This window comes from Lycium barbarum, chromosome 6, assembly GCF_019175385.1.
Source record: "Lycium barbarum isolate Lr01 chromosome 6, ASM1917538v2, whole genome shotgun sequence".
In the NCBI taxonomy this organism is placed as follows: domain Eukaryota; kingdom Viridiplantae; phylum Streptophyta; class Magnoliopsida; order Solanales; family Solanaceae; genus Lycium; species Lycium barbarum.
The window spans coordinates 119,327,843-119,344,268 of record NC_083342.1 but is presented as its reverse complement, the minus strand read 5'-3'; positions in this window follow the sequence as shown (position 1 = coordinate 119,344,268).

Below are 16,426 nucleotides of genomic sequence, written 5' to 3'. Positions count from 1 at the left end.
TATTCAATTCCATGGCTTACTTTAAAGCCACAATATCGTTCGTACATTTGATTATTAACCCAAACCCATACTAACAACATTCAAGAACATTCTAAACAATTCACATAATAATTCCAACAACCCACAATTTTTTTTTGCGTCACAATCCACAATATAACGATGTCATTTTCATAAAATGTACAATTCATGTCAAATGCACGACCAGCCTCAAAACAGCCCGCAACAATTCACCATATCACTTTGGGACATTAAACTTTCAATTCTAAACTAGAAGTCATCACAACAACCATTAAAACGCTAAGCGACATTAGTGTGTTCTTTGGCATATAGCATGACCCATATTCATCTATCACTACACATATACATATATTGATGATTCTTAGCCATCCTACACACTACAACAATTTAACATGCTACAAGGAATTTATTCAACAACCCAATCACAATACCCATTTACACGGCTAGCACACCCATCACACAACCCACTTCCAATCATACTATATTTCATGATTTCCAACCACTATAAGATACTACAACATGAATATAACCTTCATAACACAAGAACATAATGAATGCTTACCTTCCTTCTTCAACTTTCCAATAGCCTAGTGTCACACCCCATTTTAACCGGAGTCAAAATTAAGAGTATGACGTATTGGTGATTCCTATTTTGTTTTGTTTTAAGGAGTCGCCACCTAATTAATTTAACGGTGAATTAGGACACCTAGAGGTTAACTAAGGCAAAGTTAAAACTAAACCTCAATTAATAGTCTGCTTAACCAGTGTGATTCTAGGTAAGGGCTCTATATTATCCTAAAGGGAAGGTGTTAGGCATCCTTTAGAATCCGTTAACTACGGTTATCCGACCAAACTTAGGTTAATTAATTAAGATGAAATGCAGTGCTTAAATATTAGAAAATGACTAAAAATATTGCTAAAGTTTTAAAAGAAAATAATGTTAGTTAAAATAAGATTTACAGAAAATATAATAATTTGTATAAAAGAGACTTTAAATGCCATTTTTTGAAAATACGATTTATGAATGTTGTTAAGGTTTTAGACGAAAGTATAATAGTGTTGTTTAAAATAATACTCGTAGAAAACATAATAACGTACGTAAAAGAAGATTCTAAAAAAATTAAATGAGACTTAAAAATATTGATGAAGCCTTAAATGAAAGATAGTATTTTAATAAGATTTATAGAAAATATGATAATTTGCATGAAATAAATATGGCAATATAGAGAAATCTAGACTTATTTTTATAAATAGAATGTAAAAGGAAGTGAGTTTTCTTTCTCTTTCATTAACTTTATTTAACTAAATTATGCATAATTCTTGAAAATGTGTTCACAAAATATACTTGAATTTATATTTACATATATCTGAAAATATATCGCATTATAATGTGAGTTCTAGAAAGTTGTTTGTAGGGTGAATTATAGAGCAAGAACGGACATAGAATATACATTTTTTTATGTTATAAAGACATGCTTTTGAAAATCAATAACAATGAACCTTATGGAATTAATTAGTTTTTCCTTAAATTAACTACCCATTATTAAATTAAAACCCACTAATTTGCTAAAGTTTATCTAAATTAACAAACAAAAGTGTTAGTCATACAACACAACTTAAATGCTCAAAATAAAATAGAAGGGGAAATAAGTTAAATGGGCTCAGCCCATTTTAGGACTGCTGTGACCAGGCTGTTGTTGGGCTTTGGCCCAGTCATTTTTTGTGGACTGCTGCGGCTAGAGGCTGGACAAGGGATGGATCATGTTGGACTTTTAGCCCATCGTCAAATGCGGAGGAAAACGAGTCTTCGGACTCATATGCGATAGTCATGCATAAAAAAAAATGAGGATTAGTATGCGATCAACGAATAATGTTAACCGAATGAGATATGAACTCAAAACAATTCAACGGATTACGTATATGCTAAGCATACCTCATGTATACATATTCATAGGGATGTATAGAAGGCTAATATTGAAAAGTTTTCGCCCTCATCTTCCCGATGTCGCACAAATTCCAAAGGTTTCTAGAACCTTAAGCATGGCTGACTATCGGAGGAGGCTAAACCCATCCCTATGTTTGCCTTACCTAATGTATCATCTATTTATAAAAAAAATTCAGCGATATCTCAAATGAAGTACCAGCCTCTATTCTTTTGCAAAAGTAGCAGTCGTTCTAAACCAGCAACTTAAGTGTAGTATCAATTTCTTTAGGGAAAAAAAAAATCCAACAGCCTTAAGATGCAGCAACTGCTGCATCAATTATAACATTTTTCTTTGCCTTAGAAGATGCTGCAACACAAACAACCTTTTCTCAAGCATAGCAATAGCAAACGACAACAGTAACTTCAGTGATACAGTATTTCAATATTCTTCTCAAACTGCAGTGAAGTAGCAGCCCACAAACAATAGAATAGAATTCTCAGAGGCAGTAGGCATCAATGGTTCAACTCGAAATATGGCAGTGGCTCAGTCTTAGAGACAGTAGCAACAGTGGCCAGAAACTTCAACTGAACTAAGAGTTGTACAAATATAGAGGTATCCGAATTTGGCCATATGAGTGTTACGGATTTGGGGGCTAGGCAAGTTATGCAAAGAGGTCATTCATACAACAAATACATTCGCAACCCATCCTATGAACATGTAACTGAAACCTGCCACGAACTTAACACTGTGTGGAGAAAGCAATACTAACTAGGACAAAATCAAAATCAAAACATCTGGTGAATCAGACCAATTTCTTGACATGCGAGATTTTATTTTAGACGTGTTTAGATTAACAGATGACATTGGAATTCTTTAATTCAACACAGAACCCACACTCAACACAGTTTCTAGCAAAAATCAGTGGCCAAATGAAATGAGGTTCCTTTGAAAGCTACTTAGTTTTAAGGCAGTTTTGACAAAGAACAGGGTCCGCCAACACTCAAAACAACATTGATGCACCAAGCTTTAGTAACTACCAAACTAGCACATGGAAGGAGTGCATCAACTCAACACAATTCTTAAAGAAAATATCAACTTGCCAAGATTGACCATATGGAACAGAGCATCAGATTTAAAAGACTAAAGCAACAAAAGGGAAAACACACTCTAGAAAATATACATTCCAGGAGAGCACTGGTCCAAACCGATGACACATTAGGATGCAAGATAGGCCACTTAACATTGTCTAATTATAAAAACAAACAGCCCAAATAATCTCGAAAGGTAATTCAATGGAATATGACAATATCACAATTTTTTCAGATTTAAACAAATAGTACATAGGGATATCTGCTCAACTGATCCATATAATAATCTTATGTGATATTAGTGAATGAAGATAGGTTTACACATAACAGAGAATGATCTTTTCAACATGCTACTATCATTTTAGTGAGTCTCAACATCTATCCCAACTCATTATGAACAGTGCTGTTTTAAGACTCTTCATTCAATTCCAAAACCATTTTTTAAAACCTTTAAAGAAATGATAGCAAAATACTTTGGGGAACCACATCTGTTTAAAGCATTTTTGTCACTCATTCTCAGGCCCATTCAAAAAGAAGCACACTGATAAAGGGAAAAAAAAAGCAAACAATGAAACTGACACCTAATTAATGATGTTCCAGAGCACAAATTGTCCAGGCAACAGATATTCAAGAGTGATCAGATATATAAAAATATTTCTTGCAATCTTAAGTTAATTCTACCAAGCTACATTCTCAATGGCAATTTCTTTTAAAAAAAAATCTCTTAGTATAAATACTCTTTAGTTAACAAGCCAAAGTAAATGTCCTAGAGTTGACCATGCACTTTAACGACAAACTCGGCTACCTAAACTCTGGGATTTAGGCAGGATCATTGGATAGAAATCTTATATTGACAATACCTCATAAAGAGGTAGAGATAATATACTCTCCATGCACTTCTAAACCTATAAACGTAGAGATCCAACAGGTTACACATCTAACATTTACATTGAATGTAACTGCATCAATCAAACATATAGCTTACTCGGGAAGTTTGAGTAGAATGAACCATAAATCGTATACATTTTTTATGGTCAATATACCAATCATGCCCGACCCAGTATACAACTAAACCACATATTCAGCTAAAATTTAAAACGTACTAATTACTCAAACTAAACATATGATTAACACTCAGCTAATACAGAGGCTACAGAAATTAAAAGGAAAAAGAAATTACCTTCTTCGGGTGCAGCGAAGTGAGGCTTCGGATCCTTCGATCTACCTCGAACACTTCAAATTCTCCGAATTAATATCCACTCGGATTCGAAGCAGCGAAAAAAAAGAATGAAAACATGCAATATTTTCTAAATCGATATTTGAACTATATTGCGACTGCTAAAATTATTTTGTATGGATTTTTGGGGTTTTCTCAAAACTCATTCGAAAAGATTTCGTTTTTTTTTTTCGATCTGATTTTTCAGGGATCCTCAGGTTCCAGAGTTCGTTTTTGCAAGGCAATTTTGGGGGTTCTCCCAAAACCTCCCCCTTCTAAACGATTCCACCCGACTATTTATAGGTTTTTTGTATGTGTAGAAGAAAAAGAGAGAGGGAGCGGGAAAGGGAGAGAGAGAGGAGCGGGGGGAAACGGAAGAGGAGCGGGGGGAGCAGACGGCGATGGTGGGGTTGGAGATGATGAAGATGATGAAGATGATGAATGAGAAGAGAGAGAGGGGAGCGAAGGGAGCGTGCGGCGGATGGTGGGGATGAGAGAAAGAGAAAAGGGAGGAAGGGATTTAGGTTTAGGAAAAGATATTGGGCCGACCGGGTCGGGTAATTATTTGGGCTGAATTGGCTGAAAATGTGGGCTGGGCGGATGAAAAATGTTGGGTTGGGTATTTATTTTTTTGGGCTGGGGTGAATTAAAATGTGAGCTGATTTTATGAATTGGTCCGAAAATAGTATGGGTTGATTGGGTCACTACATTTAAATAACTTGTGTTAAAATATTACTCAATATAAAATATGTAATTATTAGTGCTCAGATAGCAAATGGCGTTGTAATAGCCGTGCAATAATATTTCGAAAATCCACAGTAAAATAAATACTATTATTTAATTACGCAAAGATAAATGCGATGTGAGTGCGTAAACCGGTAAAATGTGCTAAAATGATAAAATAATAATAATAGTAAATAATAATAATAATAACAATAATAATAATAATAATAATAGTAACTGTAATAGAATAATAAAACGTGAGTATAAATAAGAGGCTAATAATTATAGTAAAATATAAATATATATTTTTTAATTTTCCCAAAATATTAGAAGCGTAAATAGGTATTTCGGAGGAGAGGCGGGACAAAATTGGGTGTCAACAACTTGTCCCTCTTTGCCCGGTAATGATGAAAAGAGTTGTCGGGCAAAGACGTTGACTCAGTAGCCTATTTTGTCCCGGCTAAAGGAAACTTGAGAGGATTATGACCGAACTCCGGTCTATGAGTTGCCTACATATCTCGGGCTGCCCGAGAATCAGGTCGAGTGTAGTTCTGGAACAATTACGACACCTGAACCCGATTAGCGCGAATCTTGCAAAATATTGTCCCAGTGTTGAATTATGATGACACTGGGTACTATGATAGAACTTGAGAATTCTGAAAATTGAATTGTTGGAATGCAGGTAGAATACTTGTGATTAGAGACGAGTGTTCGAGGTAGATCCTTGACCCGTGTCGGGAAGTCTGATTATCCTTCCCGACAAATCGCCCCAGTTCGCTGCCGAAGAAATAGTTCCACGAGTTGATGTGTGATGCCAACTTCGATATTGTCAAAAGCCACTAGCTTGAAACAATTGTTAGCAATAAAGAAATATATGTATAAATAAGACAGGATTGGAGTAGTTTACACTTGTAACCCCTGTTTCGAAAGTTGAATCCACAATATACTTTGGAGATGAATTAAATTTATGGCTTCCAATTGAGTCGACATTGAGATCCACTTTAACGAGAGCTAAATCCAAAATTGAATTTGAAAATACCCGCATTCTGAGGTGGGTGCCTGAACTGAAATATAAGATACCCGCATTCGGAGGTGGGTGCCCGCATTCGGAGGTGGGCGCCTGAACTGAAATATAAAATACCCGCATTCGGAGGTGGGTGCCTGAACTGAAATATAAGATACCCACATTCGGAGGTGGGCGCCTGACCCGCATTCGGAGGTGGGCGCCTGAACTGAAATATAAATCCACGTCCACTTCCACGGTACAAAAATGTAAATCCACATCCACTTCCACAGTGCAGAAAATAAATCCACGTCCACTTCCACAGTTCAAAAATATAAATCCACGTCCGCATTTCACGGTACAAAAAATGTAAATCCACATCCACTTCCACAGTGCAGAAAAATAAATCCACGTCCACTTCCACAGTGCAAAAATATAAATCCACGTCCGCATTTCACGGTACAAAAATGTAAATCCACATCCACTTCCACAGTGCAGAAAAATAAATCCACGTCCGCATTTCACGGTACAAAAAATGTAAATCCACATCCACTTCCACAGTGCAGAAAAATAAATCCACGTCCACTTCCACAGTGCAAAAATATAAATCCACGTCCGCATTTCGCGGTACAAAAAATGTAAATCCACATCCACTTCCACAGTGCAGAAAAAATAAATCCACGTCCACCTCCACAGTGCAAAAATATAAATCCACGTCCGCATTTCACGGTACAAAAATATAAATCCACATCCACTTCCACAGTGCAGAAAAATAAATCCACGTCCGCATTTCACGGTACAAAAAATGTAAATCCACATCAACTTCCACAGTGCAGAAAAATAAATCCACGTCCACTTCCACAGTGCAAAAATAAATCCACGTCCGCATTACACGGTACAAAAAATGTAAATCCACATCCACTTCCACATTGCAGAAAAATAAATCCACGTCCACTTCCAGAGTGCAAACATATATAATTATCCCCACAATTTAATATACGACGCAAAATTTCGATCTTGTTACCTTATTAAAATACCACATTCTAAAAAAACTTTGTTAGCGACTTGAAATAAATAAATATGTATAAAGTGATAGCAAAATTGAGGAATTCAAACCAATAACAGATGACCAATGTCAGTATCCACTTTGGAGAAGGTTAAATCCACGATTATATGTACTTGATCCATCGAGAAATGCCACGAGCTAAAACAACTGTTAGTGATAAGAATATGTAAATAGCTGGGTTTGAAAGAATTATGCTCACAGTCCCTAGTTGGGAAGATAAATTCATGTCCACTGTTGCGATCAAAATTTCATGAAGAGTGGAACAACGTCCATCGTTTAGCGCAGGCTGACTTTACATCCACATTGAAGAATATTTGCCTTTTGAAGAAAGCTAACTCTTTGATCACGTGCATAATTAAAATTTTAAGAAGAGTCAAATATGCACCACATTCATGTTAATGAACCTGTCTCATCAAAGAAAAATTGTGAGTTTAAAAGAAAATTGGTTGACTTGTGCAGGTCGGGGAACTTGGCCTTTGAATTGATCCTTGTTTCGGTCGCGTTCACGTTCTTCGATACCTCATTCCATATTTTGCCTTGCCTGGGGAGTTTCAGTCATAAAAGTGTATTTTGCAAAAATAAGAATAACGAGATTTGGACGATTGCGAAGGGAAATACTTAGTGGCTCTAATAGGTAAAATGATTAGGAAGACTCTATTTTTGAATTTATCCGCATTTTAGAAATATATGGATGGACTTTTATTTAAAATTGTTAAACATTTAAGACCACTTTTATGCTACTTCTAAAAAATTTGTCCCAGTTTTCAGTCCTGAAGACACTTGGCTCTAAACGATTGAAAAGTGAGAACTTATAATGAAAGTTTTTGGAAGCGATTTGACCGATTTCAAAATTTTGTCCCAGTTTCAAGTTACTAGGACATATGAATTTAAAAAGTAGGAAGGCCAAAATCTTATATAAAAATCCTTATGTATTTTATAGGAACCAAAATGGTTGGACAAACCGAAGGTATTAAAAATTTCAAAATAGAAGGGCCGAACCCGCCTCGGGTTGCCTACGTATCCCAAAGGAATCAGGCCAGACGTAGTTCGTGATAAAAATAAAGACTTTTGAGTTTGTTTTTTTTTTTTTTTTGATAAAAAAGGGGGGCCGAGCCCTATATGGGTTGCCTACGTATCCAAAAGGAAATCAGGCCACACGTAGTTCCACCCATACAACAAAAACACTGAAATATTTTGAAAAAGTGGTTGAACCCGATGTGGGTTGCCTACGTATCCAACAGGAAGTCAGGCCAAACGTAGTTCCAACCATAAACAAAGATACTGAAATGATTTTAAAAGAGTGGCCGAACCCGATGTGGGCTGCCTACGTATCCAACAGGAAGTCAGGCCAAACGTAGTTCGTTACCATAAACAAAGATACTGAAATGATTTTAAAAGAGTGGCTGAACCCGATGTGGGCTGCCTACGTATCCAACAGGAAGTCAGGCCAAACGTAGTTCGTTACAAACAAAATGACAGAATCTTAATTTAAAAAGGTCGTAACAAACATAGAGGCAACATGACAAAAGGAACTAAATGTTCTAGTTGATGCCTCCGGCCTACTACAAAAGGAAATTTAAACTTAAAATACTGAAACTCCCGGCGAACCGGGGCTAAGATAGAAGTCCAATTTTGCAACTCCGGTCCTGGCTCAGCAGCCTATAAAGTCAATATTTCAGCAAAGTCTTTGATTATCACCGCATGATCATCTTCATTTTCCACGAACAGGTTCTTGACTCCCTCCACGATATCATCATAGGCAACATCAACAATCAGATCTGAAGGTTTTGAGAAAGTTTGATCAATGGTAGGAATGGGTTTTGGCAATGCAATCTCTTTCCTTTTATTCTTTCGTGCTTTCTTCACTTCTTCCTCAGTTGGCTCATATCCCAAACCGAATGTAAACTGTTGCGTAGGGAGAACGACTGGCTCAACCCGCCCATTTAATGTCTTCCCTAGCCCAAATCCAGGTTGGTACCCATTTCTCAGCATTTCTTTTGCAACCATAATCGCGGCGCATGACCTTTTAAACTCTTGAGTTTGACAGACTTCACCCACTTTAGTGACATTCACAACCTCCCAAGCGTGGTAAGCTGATCCGTCGAACCCTCCTTCTGCCTCGATGAATGGGATGGATTGCTCTCGATAGAAAGACGTATCCCCTTCTCCATGTATACATATTTGTTGCTGATCCCACTCGAATTTGACAGTTTGGTGCAAAGTAGATGGTACAGCCCCAGCCAGATGTATCCACGGTCTTCCTAACAGCATGTTGTATGTCGTGGAAATATCCAGTACTTGAAAATCCATAATGAATTCAACAGGACCAATCAACACTTTCAACTCTATCTCTCCAATAGGGCGCCTTTGAGCCCCATCTAATGCTCGAATATTCACATCACTTGTCTTGAGCTCACTAACATTATATCCGATCTTCTTCAGACTTGTTAATGGACAGATGTTAAGTCCAGAACCCCCATCAATCAACACTTTAGCCACAAACATGTTACGACACTTGACAGTTATATAGAGCGCTTTGTTATGCATGCATCCTTCTGGCGGCAGTTCTTCATTATCGAAACTGATTCGATGGCTATCAAGTACGCGCTCAATCATCCCAGCTAACGCCTCACTAGTTGTTTCGCTTGGGACATATGCTTCATTCAAGATTTTCAACAGTGCATTTCTGTGCACATCCGAACTCAAAAGCAAAGAGAGAATAGGAATTTGAGCATTGGTCTTTTTCAACTGATCCACGACCGAGTACTCACTGGCCTTAATCTTCCTCAAAAATTCTTCTGCTTCGAATTCTGTCACGACCCTTTTGGGAGGTACATTGGTTTCCTTAGCTTTCCCCAATCTAGCTAGCTCTTCTGGGGAATAGCATCTTCCAGACCTTGTCATTCCTGATGTCTTAATCTTGTCAGTGATCGTGTCCTTTTCTCGACATTCCATCACAGCTTGTTGATAATTCCATGGTACGGCTTTGGTATCGAGCACTGGTAACTGATTTGGTGCTTGAACTACTTCCACAGGTGTTGATGAAGCTCCTAATATCTCGACAGGTACACAACCCCTTATCACTACAGCCGGAGAAGCAACGGCTACAAAACCATGATCTTCCATGCTATCCACAGACACTATGAATTTGGCTGGATCGTCATCATTTTCATCTATTCCAATCATATTTATCGTGGCCCCATCATGGGTCGGGAGTGGATTGTTAACCACGTTTGGTGCCGGTTGTTTGACCATGATCTGTTTTGCTTCAATAAGATCTTCAACCTTGTGTTTTAATGAGTAACAACGATCAGTGGAATGGCCTTTTACCCCCGAATGATATGCACATGTTTTAGTGGGATCAAAACCTCTAGGTAATGGATCTGGAATTCTACCTTCCACAGGATACAATAAGCCTGAAGCTTGCAGTCTTTCAAAAACAACGCTCAATGGCTCTCCTAACGGTGTAAAATTACGGAAAGGTCTATTTGGGCGAGGTGCGGATGCATTGTTTGGATGATGAGATTGTGATGGTGGAGCTGGGCATGTTGGTGGTCGTGGAGCTCGATATGCTGGTTGTGTGTTGTAAACAGGGTAGGATATTTGTGGTGATTGAGGTTGGTAAGATAAAGCTTGGTCGTATGGATGTGGAGAATATTGGAAATATTGTGAGTGGTGAGCGTTAGAATGATATCGCGGGGGTTGTTGATGGTGGTATGATGTGTTTCCCAAAGCCATTACCGATGCTGTTTCTTTCTCTTTTTTCTTTCCGTTTCCGAGAGTACCAGTTTGTATGGCCCTACTAGTAGACTGTAAAGCCGCAAGACTTGTTATTCTCCCTGTCTTAATGTCATCTTCAATCATGTCCCCGGCTTTGATCACCTCTGCAAAAGTCTTTCCACCCATTGTCACCAAACGTTCATAGTATTCCGGCTCTAGCGCTTGAATGAAGAAAGTAACCATTTCTGTCTCCTCCATGGGTGGGTGTACTCTAGATGCTTCTTCCCTCCACCGTATAGCATATTCTCGAAATGATTCGGTGAACTTCTTCTTCAACTTTGTAATTGAGATTCTGTCAGGAGCGATCTCAACATGAAACTTGTAGTGATCCACAAAAGCATTTGCCAAATCATCCCAAGTACGCCATTTGGTTGTATCTTGCTTAGAATACCACTCCAAGGCTTTTCCACTCAAACTCTGATTGAATAGTTTGACTCTTATCCCTTCATTCTTCCCCACACCAATCAACTTTTCACAATAGACTTTCAAATGGAAGAAAGGGTTCCCCAACCCATCAAACTTCTCAAATTTTGGAATCTTGTAACCTGGTGGCAATTCTACCTCAGGAAATGCACATAATTCTTCATATCTCACGCTTTGGTTACTACCAAGTCCACGCAAACTTCTCATGGCATCCTCCAAACTTTTGAGCTTTCTATTTATCATTTCATCATTAATTGACCGTGCCTCATTTTCAACTTCGACATAATGATCAACATCTGTGCGACATTGTCCCTGGATTTGTGTCATGGGTGGAGCTGTGGTATAAGTATATACTGGCGGAACTTGATGTGTATTGGTAACATCATGTGCCGGTGGTATGAACTGAGTTTTTGAAGAGGTGGCTGTAAATAAAAGGGGAGCATTTTGAGTGAGGGGTTCGGAACGAACCGGCTGAGAGGTGGTAAAATAATTTGCTTGGTTAAATTCGTCCAAATTTGGGAATGGATGTGGCATAGGCAAAGTCTGACGAACTCCCTGGGACGGAGTCATATGTGGCGGTGTTTGAGAAAATGACCGGTTGTGAAGTACCATATGACTTAGTTCGGCAACTCGTCGCTCCAGACGAGCAATGGTCTCCAAATGTGTTTCTGATTCTTTGGAGGATGTGGGATCACTCGTGATCGGTAAACTAAGAGATGGCTCAGATGAAGTGGTTGCATTGATCAAACTTTGCTCCATTTTAGAACGAGTCTTTTTAGTTAACCAGGCGATTAGTGATGAGTCAGAGTCTGCTTTCTTGGCTCTAGACCGTGTGAAATATGGATGCTCCGCCAGTTCCCCTTCAGCACAAGTCAACCTTTTATTTTGAAAATAATTTTTTAAAAAGAAAAATGATAAAATAAGAAAAGAAAGAAGAAAAAAAAAATGAGTCAGTATACGGTAAGGACATATTATTGCATATAAACACATTATTGCACATAATACATCACGTTTTATAATGCAAGGGACCTCTTTATGCCAGAGGTAGGCCTAACGAATATTTGAAGGACAAACATGTCTTTTATGTATCATTCCACAACTCCTCCTAAAAGTAATTTGCAAGAATAAAAATTATTACATGCCAATAATACATCTCAAAATCAACCTAAGATATCTAATACTTCAACTTCACTAATTTCCTTTGGTTGTCTTCAACCTCCGGCATTAATTTAATGCTCCACGGCAACCTGCATTTTAACCGGAGTCAAAATTAAGAGTATGACGTATTGGTGATTCCTATTTTGTTTTGTTTTAAGGAGTCGCCACCTAATTAATTTAACGGTGAATTAGGACACCTAGAGGTTAACTAAGGCAAAGTTAAAACTAAACCTCAATTAATAGTCTGCTTAACCAGTGTGATTCTAGGTAAGGGCTCTATATTATCCTAAAGGGAAGGTGTTAGGCATCCTTTAGAATCCGTTAACTACGGTTATCCGACCAAACTTAGGTTAATTAATTAAGATGAAATGCAGTGCTTAAATATTAGAAAATGACTAAAAATATTGCTAAAGTTTTAAAAGAAAATAATGTTAGTTAAAATAAGATTTACAGAAAATATAATAATTTGTATAAAAGAGACTTTAAATGCCATTTTTTGAAAATACGATTTATGAATGTTGTTAAGGTTTTAGACGAAAGTATAATAGTGTTGTTTAAAATAATACTCGTAGAAAACATAATAACGTACGTAAAAGAAGATTCTAAAAAAATTAAATGAGACTTAAAAATATTGATGAAGCCTTAAATGAAAGATAGTATTTTAATAAGATTTATAGAAAATATGATAATTTGCATGAAATAAATATGGCAATATAGAGAAATCTAGACTTATTTTTATAAATAGAATGTAAAAGGAAGTGAGTTTTCTTTCTCTTTCATTAACTTTATTTAACTAAATTATGCATAATTCTTGAAAATGTGTTCACAAAATATACTTGAATTTATATTTACATATATCTGAAAATATATCGCATTATAATGTGAGTTCTAGAAAGTTGTTTGTAGGGTGAATTATAGAGCAAGAACGGACATAGAATATACATTTTTTTATGTTATAAAGACATGCTTTTGAAAATCAATAACAATGAACCTTATGGAATTAATTAGTTTTTCCTTAAATTAACTACCCATTATTAAATTAAAACCCACTAATTTGCTAAAGTTTATCTAAATTAACAAACAAAAGTGTTAGTCATACAACACAACTTAAATGCTCAAAATAAAATAGAAGGGGAAATAAGTTAAATGGGCTCAGCCCATTTTAGGACTGCTGTGACCAGGCTGTTGTTGGGCTTTGGCCCAGTCATTTTTTGTGGACTGCTGCGGCTAGAGGCTGGACAAGGGATGGATCATGTTGGACTTTTAGCCCATCGTCAAATGCGGAGGAAAACGAGTCTTCGGACTCATATGCGATAGTCATGCATAAAAAAAAATGAGGATTAGTATGCGATCAACGAATAATGTTAACCGAATGAGATATGAACTCAAAACAATTCAACGGATTACGTATATGCTAAGCATACCTCATGTATACATATTCATAGGGATGTATAGAAGGCTAATATTGAAAAGTTTTCGCCCTCATCTTCCCGATGTCGCACAAATTCCAAAGGTTTCTAGAACCTTAAGCATGGCTGACTATCGGAGGAGGCTAAACCCATCCCTATGTTTGCCTTACCTAATGTATCATCTATTTATAAAAAAAATTCAGCGATATCTCAAATGAAGTACCAGCCTCTATTCTTTTGCAAAAGTAGCAGTCGTTCTAAACCAGCAACTTAAGTGTAGTATCAATTTCTTTAGGGAAAAAAAAAATCCAACAGCCTTAAGATGCAGCAACTGCTGCATCAATTATAACATTTTTCTTTGCCTTAGAAGATGCTGCAACACAAACAACCTTTTCTCAAGCATAGCAATAGCAAACGACAACAGTAACTTCAGTGATACAGTATTTCAATATTCTTCTCAAACTGCAGTGAAGTAGCAGCCCACAAACAATAGAATAGAATTCTCAGAGGCAGTAGGCATCAATGGTTCAACTCGAAATATGGCAGTGGCTCAGTCTTAGAGACAGTAGCAACAGTGGCCAGAAACTTCAACTGAACTAAGAGTTGTACAAATATAGAGGTATCCGAATTTGGCCATATGAGTGTTACGGATTTGGGGGCTAGGCAAGTTATGCAAAGAGGTCATTCATACAACAAATACATTCGCAACCCATCCTATGAACATGTAACTGAAACCTGCCACGAACTTAACACTGTGTGGAGAAAGCAATACTAACTAGGACAAAATCAAAATCAAAACATCTGGTGAATCAGACCAATTTCTTGACATGCGAGATTTTATTTTAGACGTGTTTAGATTAACAGATGACATTGGAATTCTTTAATTCAACACAGAACCCACACTCAACACAGTTTCTAGCAAAAATCAGTGGCCAAATGAAATGAGGTTCCTTTGAAAGCTACTTAGTTTTAAGGCAGTTTTGACAAAGAACAGGGTCCGCCAACACTCAAAACAACATTGATGCACCAAGCTTTAGTAACTACCAAACTAGCACATGGAAGGAGTGCATCAACTCAACACAATTCTTAAAGAAAATATCAACTTGCCAAGATTGACCATATGGAACAGAGCATCAGATTTAAAAGACTAAAGCAACAAAAGGGAAAACACACTCTAGAAAATATACATTCCAGGAGAGCACTGGTCCAAACCGATGACACATTAGGATGCAAGATAGGCCACTTAACATTGTCTAATTATAAAAACAAACAGCCCAAATAATCTCGAAAGGTAATTCAATGGAATATGACAATATCACAATTTTTTCAGATTTAAACAAATAGTACATAGGGATATCTGCTCAACTGATCCATATAATAATCTTATGTGATATTAGTGAATGAAGATAGGTTTACACATAACAGAGAATGATCTTTTCAACATGCTACTATCATTTTAGTGAGTCTCAACATCTATCCCAACTCATTATGAACAGTGCTGTTTTAAGACTCTTCATTCAATTCCAAAACCATTTTTTAAAACCTTTAAAGAAATGATAGCAAAATACTTTGGGGAACCACATCTGTTTAAAGCATTTTTGTCACTCATTCTCAGGCCCATTCAAAAAGAAGCACACTGATAAAGGGAAAAAAAAAGCAAACAATGAAACTGACACCTAATTAATGATGTTCCAGAGCACAAATTGTCCAGGCAACAGATATTCAAGAGTGATCAGATATATAAAAATATTTCTTGCAATCTTAAGTTAATTCTACCAAGCTACATTCTCAATGGCAATTTCTTTTAAAAAAAAATCTCTTAGTATAAATACTCTTTAGTTAACAAGCCAAAGTAAATGTCCTAGAGTTGACCATGCACTTTAACGACAAACTCGGCTACCTAAACTCTGGGATTTAGGCAGGATCATTGGATAGAAATCTTATATTGACAATACCTCATAAAGAGGTAGAGATAATATACTCTCCATGCACTTCTAAACCTATAAACGTAGAGATCCAACAGGTTACACATCTAACATTTACATTGAATGTAACTGCATCAATCAAACATATAGCTTACTCGGGAAGTTTGAGTAGAATGAACCATAAATCGTATACATTTTTTATGGTCAATATACCAATCATGCCCGACCCAGTATACAACTAAACCACATATTCAGCTAAAATTTAAAACGTACTAATTACTCAAACTAAACATATGATTAACACTCAGCTAATACAGAGGCTACAGAAATTAAAAGGAAAAAGAAATTACCTTCTTCGGGTGCAGCGAAGTGAGGCTTCGGATCCTTCGATCTACCTCGAACACTTCAAATTCTCCGAATTAATATCCACTCGGATTCGAAGCAGCGAAAAAAAAGAATGAAAACATGCAATATTTTCTAAATCGATATTTGAACTATATTGCGACTGCTAAAATTATTTTGTATGGATTTTTGGGGTTTTCTCAAAACTCATTCGAAAAGATTTCGTTTTTTTTTTTTCGATCTGATTTTTCAGGGATCCTCAGGTTCCAGAGTTCGTTTTTGCAAGGCAATTTTGGGGGTTCTCCCAAAACCTCCCCCTTCTAAACGATTCCACCCGACTATTTATAGGT